The sequence below is a fragment of the Crocuta crocuta genome, unplaced genomic scaffold, assembly GCF_008692635.1.
Source record: "Crocuta crocuta isolate KB4526 unplaced genomic scaffold, BGI_CrCroc_1.0 scaffold36, whole genome shotgun sequence".
Lineage (NCBI taxonomy): Eukaryota > Metazoa > Chordata > Mammalia > Carnivora > Hyaenidae > Crocuta > Crocuta crocuta.
Window position 1 is genome coordinate 21924012 of NW_027532203.1, and position 13561 is coordinate 21937572.

Consider the following 13561-nt stretch of genomic DNA (forward strand, 5'->3'; position numbering starts at 1 on the left):
AAAATTTTTTTTTTTTTTTTTTTTTTTTGCTTTAAGTAGAGAAAGACACCAAAGACCTTTCTCCTAAGTAATGGGTCATTCTTAAATTGGGCAAGAGCAAATGAGAGACCATTTCTAGTCCTATGAATCAGTCTATTTATTGACCTAAGACATTGACAGAGTGCCAAAAAATCATGGTGAGTAACTGTTACACAACTCTGCCTTGGGACACCTCAAAAACTTCAGGTCTTACAAAGCTTATTTGTTTCTTAGTATGCCAACTGTTTATCATTTTAAATCTTCTTTAAGCCCTCACCCAGCAATTTAATTCTACAATTCCTCTGTTCTTCAAATTAGGATGAATAGCTGTATCCAGCCTTTTCTCTCTCTCTTCCTCCAACAAAAGGTCTTTCTTTTCTTCACTTCTGTTTGTTCCAACCACAGTAGCTACTAATCGTTTTCTCCTGCTTGGACACGCCAGGCAACCAGTAACATGAGGACTCTAGAAACCTCATTGTTTTAGGAGAAGTTAAGATTAGTCGAAGTGAAATTTGCAAAGACAAAAATTTATGGAACATGCGACAGCCTTTTTCAAATGTCTCAGTCCTAAAATGGGAAATGCACTTAAAGATACCCCAGCAACTGCAGGAGCTTCTGCTCATGAAACTGAGCCTGTTTATCACTGTAGTATGCAAAAATCTGTGGGAATAGAAGGGAAAACACTAATTTTGTTGACAAGTTACTGAAAGTGTTTAACTAATATGGAAGCAACCTGTTATTTTCATGAAAGAAATAGAATGAGTTATTTTCTTTTCTTGCCAGCAGCTTGCTTTGATTTTGGGGAATTAATTGTATCATGATCCAAAAATGGGATACTTACCCGTGTAAATAGTGAACCAAAAGAAATCATCATCAGGTACTATTAGGGGTTATGGAAATAGTGGCAATCACATCAGAATAGAAAGAGTTAAATATTAGGTCATCAGATACAGTGAAATCCCAGCACAGGGGCATTTCATGTCTACAATTTAACCATGTATGTTTGGCAAACCAAAGGAAAAACAAGACAAAGAATTTAAATAATGTGGGCAATCCACCCAGCTACTACTCTCTACGAACAAATGCCTCAATGTGCTTGAGGTGAGAGTCCTTAATCCACTGCTCCTCTGTCTGGTCTTTGTTCCCTTAAGTTCTCATGATTTAACATGAGCTTCTCATCACTTGGGTGAAAATCTAGTTAGAAAAGAAGGTCTTTCACAGTATAGTCCAAAATGCAAGCTGACCACTTCCTGTAGTACTCAACTTAAACAGCCATATGCTTTAATGCTCATGACAGCGTTGTATTTAGCAAGTAACAGTGTGCCTGCCTCCGATACGACACCTTCCCATAGCACTGCTAAAACTGACTGCTTAAATCCCTAAGACTGACGTAGGTCTGTTTTCCACTTTTCCGTCCTATCAACTTGTTGGTTAGGCTGCTTTCTCCATCAATGTCCCACCAAAAAAAAAAAATGCACCTGGGGTCTATACAGTAGGAGTTTAGGAAAAGGGGGATTGAGGTAACAATTATTACCCAAGTTGCCCTGGACTTATCCCTTGAAGAAAGTATTTTGTCTTTTAGGCTTTTCTCTTCTGATTAGTTTAACCTGCTCTCCTGTGCTGGTCTCTCATGGCCATGGTGTTCAAGATCCTAACAATGAAGACATTAGAGTGTGTAGTATATTCATCTGACTAGTTTATTAATTCTAGGGAATAGCATTTTTCCAGGTAGTTAGACACTATGTTTTACTTAGTATCAATTTAAAAACTGGCCAATTTTTTTCTTTTCCCATAAGTGTATTTAGAGTCCACTTGTCAGATTCTATGGGAAAATCTGTCAAGATGGTATTTGGGACTGCACTGAATCCATGAAGGAGTTGAGAACTAACCTCTTTATAGTACTGCATCTTTCAATACTAGACTCACTACTAATATGGTGTATTCTTTATTAACTTCTCTTAATGATGTTTGGCAATTTTCAGTATGGGGATAGGAACTGAATGCCAAGTATGCACTAATTGAGGCTTTATAAAATTATTATAAGTATCATTGAGATTGTCTATTTTTGTCTGTTGATAGAAATACAACTTCAATATATTTACTTTGTATTAATACAAAGAAACCTTGCTAAATTCAATTATGTCTAACAGTTTGAAGATTCTTTTGGATTTAACACAAACATGTCTCCTGTTGTGTTTTTAACAATGCTTGAAACCTCCAATAAAATTTTGAACAGAAGGGATTCCCAGTGTTAAAGAAAAGCTTTTTTTAAATATTTTACCATTAAGTAGACATGTTGTTTGGCAGTATATTCTAGAACTCAATATACACATACCCTATGATATAGTGATTCCACTCCTAGGTACATAATGTTCACTGTCAAATATTTCTAAGGCTTGTCTTTGCAGCATTTATATTCATTTCAAACCAGAAGCCACACACATGCCAACCAACACTAGACTAGAGGCAGATATACTCTTTGTTCCAATACAGCAAAGAAAATGAACTCCCTTCATCCGTACACATGAAGATCAGACTTATAAGAGCAAAAGAAGGCAGATACAGCAAAGTATACTCAGCATGATTCCATTTATGTACAAGATCAAAATGAGGCAGAACTAGTCTATGCTCTTAGAAGTCACAGGAGTAGTTATCCATGGAGGAGACAGTGAATGAAGAGAACAGAGAGAAACCTCTGGGGGTGGGGGGAGGTCTGGTCATGTTTTGTTTCTTGATCTAGGTGCCGGTAACAAGTATGTCAGCTTGTGAAAATTCATCAAGCTTAACATTCATGGCTGGGGCAAAAATTCTTTACATACCCACTTTAAATTACATAGGTGAGGCTCCACTTGTTTACAGGTAAGATCCAAAATCCGTATGGCCTGGGAGGCCCATAGAATCTCCCTTTATCACTTGCTGCTACCCAACACCTTCTGCTTTATGTTCAAGACATATACATGGGGATCCCTGAATGCTCTATGTACTTGTCTCTCACATTATTTCCCCTTGGTAAATTTTATCAGAGGCAGAGTATAGTCATAAAATCAATGACTAGAAGAAATTTGCCTAGGTTTGAACACAGACTTTGCCACTTCTTGGTTCTGTAACTTTGGGCAATTCATACAACTCTTTCGTGCCTCAGTTTCTTCCTCTAAAAAATAATAGTAAGAGTGGTCTCCTAGATTATGCTCAGGGCCACTTCTCTGCCTTGTCTGGTGTCTTAAATTTGGGGCTCCTACTCTGTGCTTTCCTGTCACTCAAGGGGCTAACTTTCCCCACCACAGCTCTAACAGAATTATTGACATGTCTTCATTTGCTCAGAGTACCCCAAAGTATCATAGACCAGGTGGCTTCAACAACAAATTTTCTTCATAGTTCTGGAAGCTATCCCAGGATCAAGATGATATGCAGACTGGATTTCATTCTGAGGAAACTGGCCTTTGTCTTCACATGGTCTTTCCTACTTGCATGACTGTGTCCTAATTTCTTCTTAGAACACCACCTGTCATATTAGATTAAGACCCACCCTCAAGGACCTCATTTAACTTTAATGGTCTTCCTACCCTTTCTTCAAATAGTGTAACATTATGAGATTACCACGATTTAGGACTTCATTATCAATTTGGGGGGGGTACACAATTCAGCCCCTTCCAATGTATTTATCCCTCTCTCCCTCCCTTCCAATTACATTTCCCTAAAAGACTTTTCTTATTGTCCATCCCCAGATCTCCACACAGCATTTGGTACTTTTGAGACTCTTAATAAAAGCTACAGAGTAAGAACATTCACACAAACAATCTCATGGGAATCAAATTCCTCATTTCTTGCAAGGCATCAATCTAACAAAGCCGAAAAGTTTCATCCAGTTAAGTAAATTGTCAGAGTTCAAAACACAAGTTTATGAATGCAGCATGCTGACCCAGTTGGGACTGACACAGGCAAAACTCAAATTCTATGTCAATCACTCAAAAGCAAAGCTTGACTTTTCCTTAATAACAGTGAATATTAATGATCCAGTTATTACCACTCCTGTGCCTTTCTGCATATAAACAAACAGGGATGACCTCCATAATTTCTATTTTTAATTGTATTTTGATAGGTAATTCCCTCAAAACAATGTGATGAGGTAGAGATTAATAAATATTCTCACTGCTGTTCCTGTCTATATTCTTCTCAACTTCCCTCACACTAGATGTCTCATTATGCAAATGAGAGCATAAGAAAGTATTTTATCTCCTTTTCAAAAGGAAGGATAGCATACTATACAGACTGTTCTCAATTTTGCTTTTTATACTTGCCAATTTATGTTCTGGCAATATTTCCTGTACAAAAATAGACTTCCTTATTTGGTTCAGCTGAACAGTATCACATTGTATAGATGGTGTTTAATAACATCCTTCTATTAATGGATACTTGGAATGCCTCCTACATCATAATGTTCTAGGTGGTGCTAAAAGGGAGAATTTTGTCTATATAAGATTTCAAACACATGCAGGTGTGCTTAGGTCTAGATATGGCTTTGTGAGTTCAAAGGTTAATCGCTAAATAATTTTACGGTTTCCTGTTCTCCATAAAATTGTACTTTTTCACACAAATGTATGAAGAAACCTGTTTTTCCACAGCTTCACCAACGAAGATTATCAAATTTCAGTTTTGCTCATATGATAGATGAAAAAATTATTTCTCTGAGCTATGCAAATATAGATGAGGCCACACTGTCCTATAGGACATTTGACCTGACAGGCAAATCTCAGCTGAGGTTAAATCATTATAAGCTGGAAGTCAAGGAAATTTACAAGTTAGTGTTAAGACTTAATGACATAAGACTGGAGCAAAGAGAATGGAGGGAAGAGATCATGGAGGATGCAGTGAAAGCCTTGCAGACATCCAGCTCTGGAAAAAGTGTGCATCACCATTACCCGCATTCCACATCCCATGGCCCAGACCCATTCTTATGTCCCATGGAAATGGGGAGAGCTAGAAAATGTCCTTAAATGAGCACCCACTTCCCAGAAACCCTATGACATGGAAGGAAAGAAATAACATTTGGAAGACAGTTGGCAGCCTCTGCCACCGAGATGGATTACTTGTGTTTCTGCTGCCATATTTAAGTGCTTTATTTAACACTCAATCACCTAACACCACTTTTGTTAATCTGTGGAATTGTGTGTGTTTAGATATAGATTTCCTTCCCAGAACAATTTCTTCTACACTCCTTGGCCTCAACATCCTCATCTATAAAACTAGGCAACAGAACTGGATCATTTCTAAGAATTTTCAAAGCACCAACTGGATGAATCTGGAATTGTTAGTTTAATGAGCCTTGTAGTGATTGTGCTGTTGGCCACCAGCCAACATCACCATCACCACAAAGCTCACACAGTTATTTCCTTTTTCTATTCTTCCTGGGATAGTTCTTTCTCTAGGAATATAACCTTATCTTAACAGGACACTACTGTTAGGGAGGCCAAGACTGATATATCCCCAATTCTCTGCACTTCTCAAATTAGATTCCCCATTTACTTCTAATTATATCAGAGAAGCCAAGATCTTACAGATAAAGGGCTTCAGTTGTATCCAAGAAATATTTATAAAGTTCCATTATAAGAGCTCATAAAGGACATCCTATACTAACCTGTCCTGGAGATACCAAGACCAACAACATTTAAACCTGGAAAAAAATGTATGTTCTGATTCAAAAACTCAACATTTAAGGGATAAATCAGCATAAAAACAGAGCTTCTGACTCAAAAGAAGTTAGATTTTCTTCAAGTGTAAAAGGCACACTCACATGAAAAGGTAACAATAGGAAGTGACAGATGATTTTCTGCTAAACTGAGTAAACAGGGAGAGCAAACAGTACAAATAGGGGCAGTAAGAGGCCTGACCTAAGTGGCTTTTCTAAAATCAAGATGACATCCAAACTCTTTTAATATTTAGTATGAAGGAATCTTAAGCCTGAATAAGCAATTCCCAACCATGCAAAGCAAACTTGAGCTCTCTTGGGGTTGTGCCCTCTAGGGTAGTGGAGATCAAGGCTCCTTTCATTTCTGCCTGTCATCAGTCCCTTGGTCTATGATGGGAAATAGATGCTTGTCAATCATGTGCTCTTACTGGGGGAGAGCCTAAAACCCATGTAGTCCAAAAGAGTCTTTTCAATGATGGATGAAAACTCAGAAAGATCAAAGATTATCTGTGCCTGGATAGACAAAATTTAGAAAAATTCCATTAATTTCACCTCCATCCAACTCCTGTTGACACAGTTGATATGATAGTCCAGAGCACACAATTTAGGATTTCCCATTGCCATTTGGCTTATCAAAAGAAAAACAAAAAGCAATCAGTTAAGTGTAAGTTGAAATACAAGTTTAAGAAACTGTATCACCACCCGACATCTGTCCCCACATTGCTCATCAGCCACCAGGTCTGGTTGCACATGACTTTGGGAACCAGACCCATTTTTGAAATTAGAGTTAGCAATTGTGTAATGGTGTGGTTTCCAATACTGTAAAGAAACTAAAGGAGGAATTACTAACGTCAGTTTACAGACAAAGAAACTGAGATACAATTAGTAGGTCCAATGTCAAACGTCTAAGTGAAGCTAGGACAAGAACACAAGTCTTTTGGTTTTAAGTTTGGTGTTTTTCCTACAATAACTCACTGTTGGGATGACCTTTCTTCTACCCTATGGCAGAGAAACTGGTCATCAACCAAACACTATATAAAGCAGGTCAATGTTATAACACACAGGTCCAAGGTCTCCGCACAAAGCCCAATACCTGATCAGTTCCTTTTAGATCTAATTGATAGTTAAGCTATCTGGTCCCATCCCCTTCATTTTACAGGTGGGAAGACGAAGAGTCTAAGACATTAAGTAAATTACACAAGATAAAATTCAAAAGCACTCCCATCTCCTGGTACAGACTTTACCCTAAGCCATGAACTTGCTGGGTATTTTGTCATATTGTTTGCCTCCACCAATTCTTCCCATCATTGCTGGTAATTGTTTAAAACTAACTTCCATTTCTCTTTTGGATACGCATAATTCATTCTTATTGACACCTCCTTCTGTCTCTCCTAATCATCTGCCCCACCCCCTTCCTGCTTCCTAGCTCAGAGGGATTGTAATCCTCAGAGCAAAAACAAACAGGTTTAGGCTTGCAGGAGGATACCAGGCTAGGGAGCCCCCAAGCAGAGAAAAAAAGGACAACAACTGCTTCTGCTCAATAGGAAGTAACAAATGTTTCAACAACAGAATAGAGCCCAGGGTACACAATGAACAGAGCCTTAACCAGAATTGGGCTGGCTGCAATACAAGCATGTTTTAAGGCACCTTGAAATATACTTTCTACTTGGAAGATACGGTTATTACTTCGTGGCTATAGTCAATGAGAGACTCATTTCTTTCATTACATTTTTTAACATATCTGTGATGGGGGATGGGGTTGTGGGCTAGAAGTTATTTATACCTTAGTGGGATGCAATTTAATCAAATTGCTCTTCCTAACACATTTTTGAGCTGAGCCCCAGGAGGGGTTTAATAGCTGTAACTAGAAATGCAAGTTAGTAATTTTGAAAGGTGGGCAGTTCTGGAAAGGGCAGGCTTGCACTAGGGAAATGCAACGAGAGGTTTTGGTAATATGAGAATGTTGAGAAAGTTGTTATCCTCTGGGAGCTAAGATTTAAAGAGGAGACATGAGAGAGGGAGCAGGTGTTCCAGAAGTGGAAAAGAGGAACTAAAGGCAAAGAGAAGTCACCACAGGTGTATGCCCAGGTAAGGCCCCCAATTTTCAATTCTCAGTTTGTGTTGTTTTGAAGGTCTCCAGAAACTTGAAGATTTAAGGCCTCCTGCTTCTTTATTTGCCTCGTGGATAAGGTCTGTCAGGCACTTTACCCTCCCACAAAATAAACAGAAAGGTTTATGAGGGGGAGGCAAAGCAATACACTGCCAGAGAGAGCAGAGCTGCCAGACGCCTACACTCACAAGTCACTCACGGCAGCTGCCAGCTAGGAAGCAACGTTTTTAAATTGTGATTTGGCTCTCTTGGCCTCAAGAGATTTTATTAACCCCCTGTAGCAGTGAGCAATGGTTTCCATTTGAGGACAATTCCTTTTTACTGAAGACGAGTGTGGCTGAACCATGGTCAGAGGGTCAGGGGTTTAGAAGCCAACCGAAACCATCTCGGTCACTTTGTCAACTGATTAATATGTGATCGTTCTAAAAGGCAAGCTTGATCATATTTCTTCCATCCTTAAGGTCTCTGTGGCTTCCACTTGCCTAACTGGTAAAAGCCACACTCCTTGGTGTCACCCTGCTAGGGCTCAGGCCTCACAGCTGAGCACCCCTTATACCTACCCCTCACCTGAGCAAAGATTACACCCACCCCACCTCCCACATTCAATTTCCTCAACCTCCCCAAAACAATTAAGCACCCTTGAACCTCCAAAGGCTTTGAATACTCCATATACTCTGCCCAGAATGAACTACTCCTCCACACCCTTCAGTTTTTATTCAGATGTAACATCCTGCATATAGTGAGACCACCTGAGCTCAAATTTTAGTTCACTGGCTGGGCAAATTACACCTTGTCTCTCACTACCTCCCTCTCATCTTCCACCATGTGAGAAATAGTACTTCCTTCATAAGATTATTATGAGGGTTAATTAATTACATTAACCCACATGGAGCCTTTAAAGAGGTGCATGGTGGTTTGTGGAGTTCTAAGTGTTAGGTTCAGGGTTTGGGGGTGCCTCTATGTGCGTAAGAATGAGCCAATAATCCTCTGCCACAACATTTTCACATCTGTCAAACTACATGGAGTCTGTCATCCATGGATATTTTATTTCAAAACAAAAGGGACACAATTTCATTGGACAGTGGTTTCACTTCGAAGTTTTTAAAAGTGAGTCAGTCTGTCTTCCCATGGGTTGTGAATTCCTAGAGAGCAAAGGTTTTGGTTTATGTTTTGTGTCTCTAGCACCTGCCTAGACCAATGTTTGGAATTCACATGCTCAGTGAATGTTTGTAAAGTAGGATATAGTTTTTCCAGAAGAACATGCAGAATGAAAAACTCATTAATTGGCATCCAGAACTGAGGATCTCACTTATCACCTTACCTCTGATTTGTTCTTTGGCCTTAACTCACAACTTTTCTTGGCCTCATTTTCCTCATTTCTAAGTTAGGGGGAAAAAATTGGAGGTCGGGAAGATAGCTCAGGGACAGCTTGGGAAAGATCTTCGTGGTTCACCGAATTTTTTTTTTCTAAAACAAGAATAAAATCCAATGAGGGACCAATCTATTGTATTAATAGTTAAAAGTAAGATCCATATTCAAGGGAAATTCCTGGCATAGTGTCTGGTATACAATAAATCCTTAATGGTAGCTATGACTGCACATTGTTAACATCTTTCTACACCAACACTGTATCTTAAGTACATAGTATATTTAACCACTTGTTAATTTTCTGTATTTAAAAACACTAACATTGTTGGGGTGCCTGGGTGGCTTAGTCGGTTAAGCGTCCGACTTTTGCTTAGGTCATGATCTCGCGGTTCGTGGGTTTGAGCCCCACGTCGAGCTCTGTGCTGACTGCCAGCTCAGAGCCTGGAGCCGGTTTCAGAGTCTGTGACTCCCTCTCTCTCTGACCTTCCCCTGCTCACGCTGTCTCCCTCTCCTAGAAATAAATAAACCAGTAAAAAAAAATTTAAAAACACTAACTTTGCAATTAATCTCTTTGAATGTCAGTTTTAGTTTACTTTTATAAAACTTATTTCTGTGATAGATCCTGAAGGATATAAAGGTTTAAGATTCTTACACTTATTGCCAAACAGCTTTCCAATTCTTATACAAGGCTTCCCACCAGGTTCATGTGGATTGTTCATGTTTCTGCATCTTTATCAGCAGGACCATTTGAGAGAAAGAAACTTAAGCAGGCTCCACACTCAGCACAGAGCCTGATGTGGGGCTCAATACCATGACCCTGAGATCATGACCTGAGCTGAAATCAAGAATTGAACACCTCAACTGACTGAGCTACCCAGGCACCCCAAGAGCAACACCCTTAATTAAAACTCATATTTTTGCCAATTTGATAATAGTTCTCATTGTATATGTTTTTTTAGTTATGAGATTAATTCATTTATCTTCATCTGTAAGTTTTGTTCATGTTCATTATGATTAAAATACATTAGGTTAGCCAAGAAAATTATGTGTTAACTCAAGTAGGTCATCAATACCCAGATAATCTGGTTTATCTGGTTAAATGATATTTCTGGGTGAGTCTTTCTAAGAATGTTTTTAGCAGAGAGGAGTATTTGAATTGATAGACTGACTAAAGCAGACAGCCCTTCCTAGTGTTGGTGGTTGTGTCCAACCTGAGACCTTACACTGGGACTTGGACCATCTGTGCTTCTGGCTCTCAGGTTTTGAAGATGGACTAGAACTGTACCATCAATTGTTAAATATCGATAAAGGATGCAGTATTGAAAAAATGGAATGAACATAGCCAGTTTATCAGACAGTATGGCTATAGAAGGGATTGGATTTGATCCTACAAGTTGGCCTTAGAGTGACTGCTTGTCTTGCTTTTCCTCAAAACTCTTGTCAATGAAACCAACAACAGAGAATCTTCAATCAGTGAGGACCTGCTGCAAGCTTAACCCTGATGACATTGCAGGTTGGCGATTATAAAGAAGAACATGTTTACAGTGGTGGAAGCCATTTTAAGCAATACTGGTATCATTTTAAACATCAACTCCATAAACTGAATGGAAGGAAACTAATTAGACTAAGTATCACCTGGCATGTTTCCTTGTGTTTTAAGATCTGGGGTCAAGTTGCTGAGATTGGTTTGGGAACACAGGCACAGTTAACACTTGTAGCTCTGCAAATGTCCTGCGCACCCATAGATCTTCAGAGCACAAGATGCAGCCAAAGCCTAAATAGGAAACCCAGAGGCTGTAATAACTCCTAGTATGCCCACGTAATTCCAGATCAGAATGTTCAACTTTACAAAATAGGCTAATCGGTGACAGGAGAGATCTATAGATAGTAAAACAATCTAGTTTATTTATCTGCAGAATGTAGGATTATTTCATCCAGTGAATTCCCCTAACAATTAAGTATTAGTTTTAGATCATCAATCAACTGATAGAAAAGCTTTGATAGCAAAGGGGGCACAGAGGCACCTGGGTGGCTAAGCTAAGTATCCAGCTTTGGCTGAGGTCATGATCTCATGGTTCAGGAGTTTGAGCCCTGTGTCAGGCTCTGGGATGACAGCTCAGAGCCTGGAACCTGTTTCAGATTCTGTGTCTCCCACCACCCCCACCCCTGATCCTCCCCTGCTCACTTGCTCTCTCTCAAAAGATAAATAAATGTTAAAAAAAAAAAAAAATAAGGGGGGATATTCATCATAGAATTTAAATCATTATGAAAGAACTTGACCATTGAAGACAAATTCAAAATTAAGATGTACCACACCATAATTCAGCTACCAAAGCCAGGAGAGCGATGGGTGTGAGGTCCAATTTCCACTTTATAATTAACTGTGTGGCCCTGAATAAGTTACTTAATCTCTTCCAACCTCATTACCCTCCTTAAATATGTAACTAAACTCTTCTTTAAGGTTTCTCTCCTTTTAGAACCCCAACACTCTATTCTAGTTTTGGACTTAATACCAAGTGATCTCTTGTTTTTTTAATCCCTTAGTGGATTTGTCTATAAAGCAATAGTGGTGACAACTTTTCACCTAGAGGTCATAGGAGATCATCGCTGTGGAAATGCTTAGAAATGCTCTAATTCATCCTCAAGCATAAGGTAATGTTGTCATTACCACCATTTTTTAAAATTTCTAGCTTTTCCAAGGACTCGAATTCAAGACTGTCACTTGGTTGTGTCTTTCAAGAAAGAGTCCTAGTCTTGCCTGGATTTCCCCCCAAGAGATGCAAGTAGAATCTTTCATAAAAAGCCTCAAAGGCCTAGAGTATTTCTGTACCTGTGTGATGCAAATAACATTTCTAACTACCTAAGCCTTGTCAAAGAGCTTTTCAAACATGGTTTTATTCTGTCTTCACAGCACTGAAGACTGTTATTACTAACAAGGAGATAAGCAAACTGAAACACTAAGAAGTTAAACTTTTCTAAATTCACCAATTCTTTGGAAGACCTGGAATCAAACCTCAATGTCCTAACATGTGGCCTCCCTTGATCAGGAAATGATGATGATCACCACTCTTGACTGCCCTACTTCCATCAGCCGTGAAGCCTCTTCCTCCTCCCTAGAGGGCACAGTCAACCCCTCTTCATGAAGTCCATGATTTTTAATAAAACACATTCACATACTTATGTATTTATCAACTTTCTCACCACACTATGAGGTTTCTAAGCCCAGAAACCACAGTTTTAGCCATAGCCCCCACCATAGTGGTTAACAAGAGCTGGGGCTCAGAAAATGATCACAGAATAAATGACCAACAAACAGGTCATCAAAAGTTAGGAGAGTGAAGAACAAAGAAACGGGCAGGGAGGAGAGAAGGTGGTGGGGAGAGAAGGAGGGAAGAGGCAGGCTGGCTGGTTCTATCTGACAATGTTTCCAAGCCCAAAAGCACAGTGTAAATGTTTAACTACTGAGTTTGCCTACCCGCATTCTGTTCACCACCATTAATGACAACAGTTAAGAGCTGGTGTATTTGCAAATATTTCCACCAAACACAATAAAAACTGGCAAAAATGAACAGGTGTCCCAACGTTTCTGTTAGTCATTTACCATGACTGTCCAGAGAGCCTTGTATTTTCTAGAGCTAAGATACAGTACTCTTTTCCTGGGGTAGAACAAAGAAGCCCAACAATTTAAGTAGAAATGGGGAACATGGGACAAAAACAAGGTCTATCGCCTTATCACATAAGAAATGCAGTGTGTGTGTGTGGGTGTGTGTGTGTGCATGCGCGTGTGTGTATGCTTAGTAGCTTTTGTGAAAGAAAATTGAAATATACTCACAAAAAATTATGAAGTACCTCATTCACCCACTCACTCTTCTGTGAGTATGCTTCATATATACTATAATGCCTGTCACATAGCAGGCATTCAATAAGTGACTGAATGCCTAACAGAAATCAGAACAGGGATCAGCAGAGTTTTCTTGCTGTTTAAGAGCTATTACCTTTTATGCACTAATACTCAAGTAATGCCACTGCTTCCCCAAAATGATCAATCTCTACTTATAGGTCAATAGGTCATCTGAAGCTGCAGAATGAAGCAATTTTGTGTGCATTCCCACACAATTATTGAGAGTAAACCCTTAATTACAACTCAAGTTTAAGTAGTTGACCAGAATGCATCAATAAGTTTTTGTTTTTTTGTTTTTTTTAAATTAGTACATGTACCACAAAAATCTATGTACCACAGGCTGTGTGGGATGCTCCGGATACAAGTTTAAGACAGATGTGATCGTTGCTTCTACTTTAGTGAAGAAGATGGAGAATAAAACCTCAGCTTGGAGTAACTGTTAGATTAATAAAAAAAAAAAAAAAAAAAAAAAAAAAAA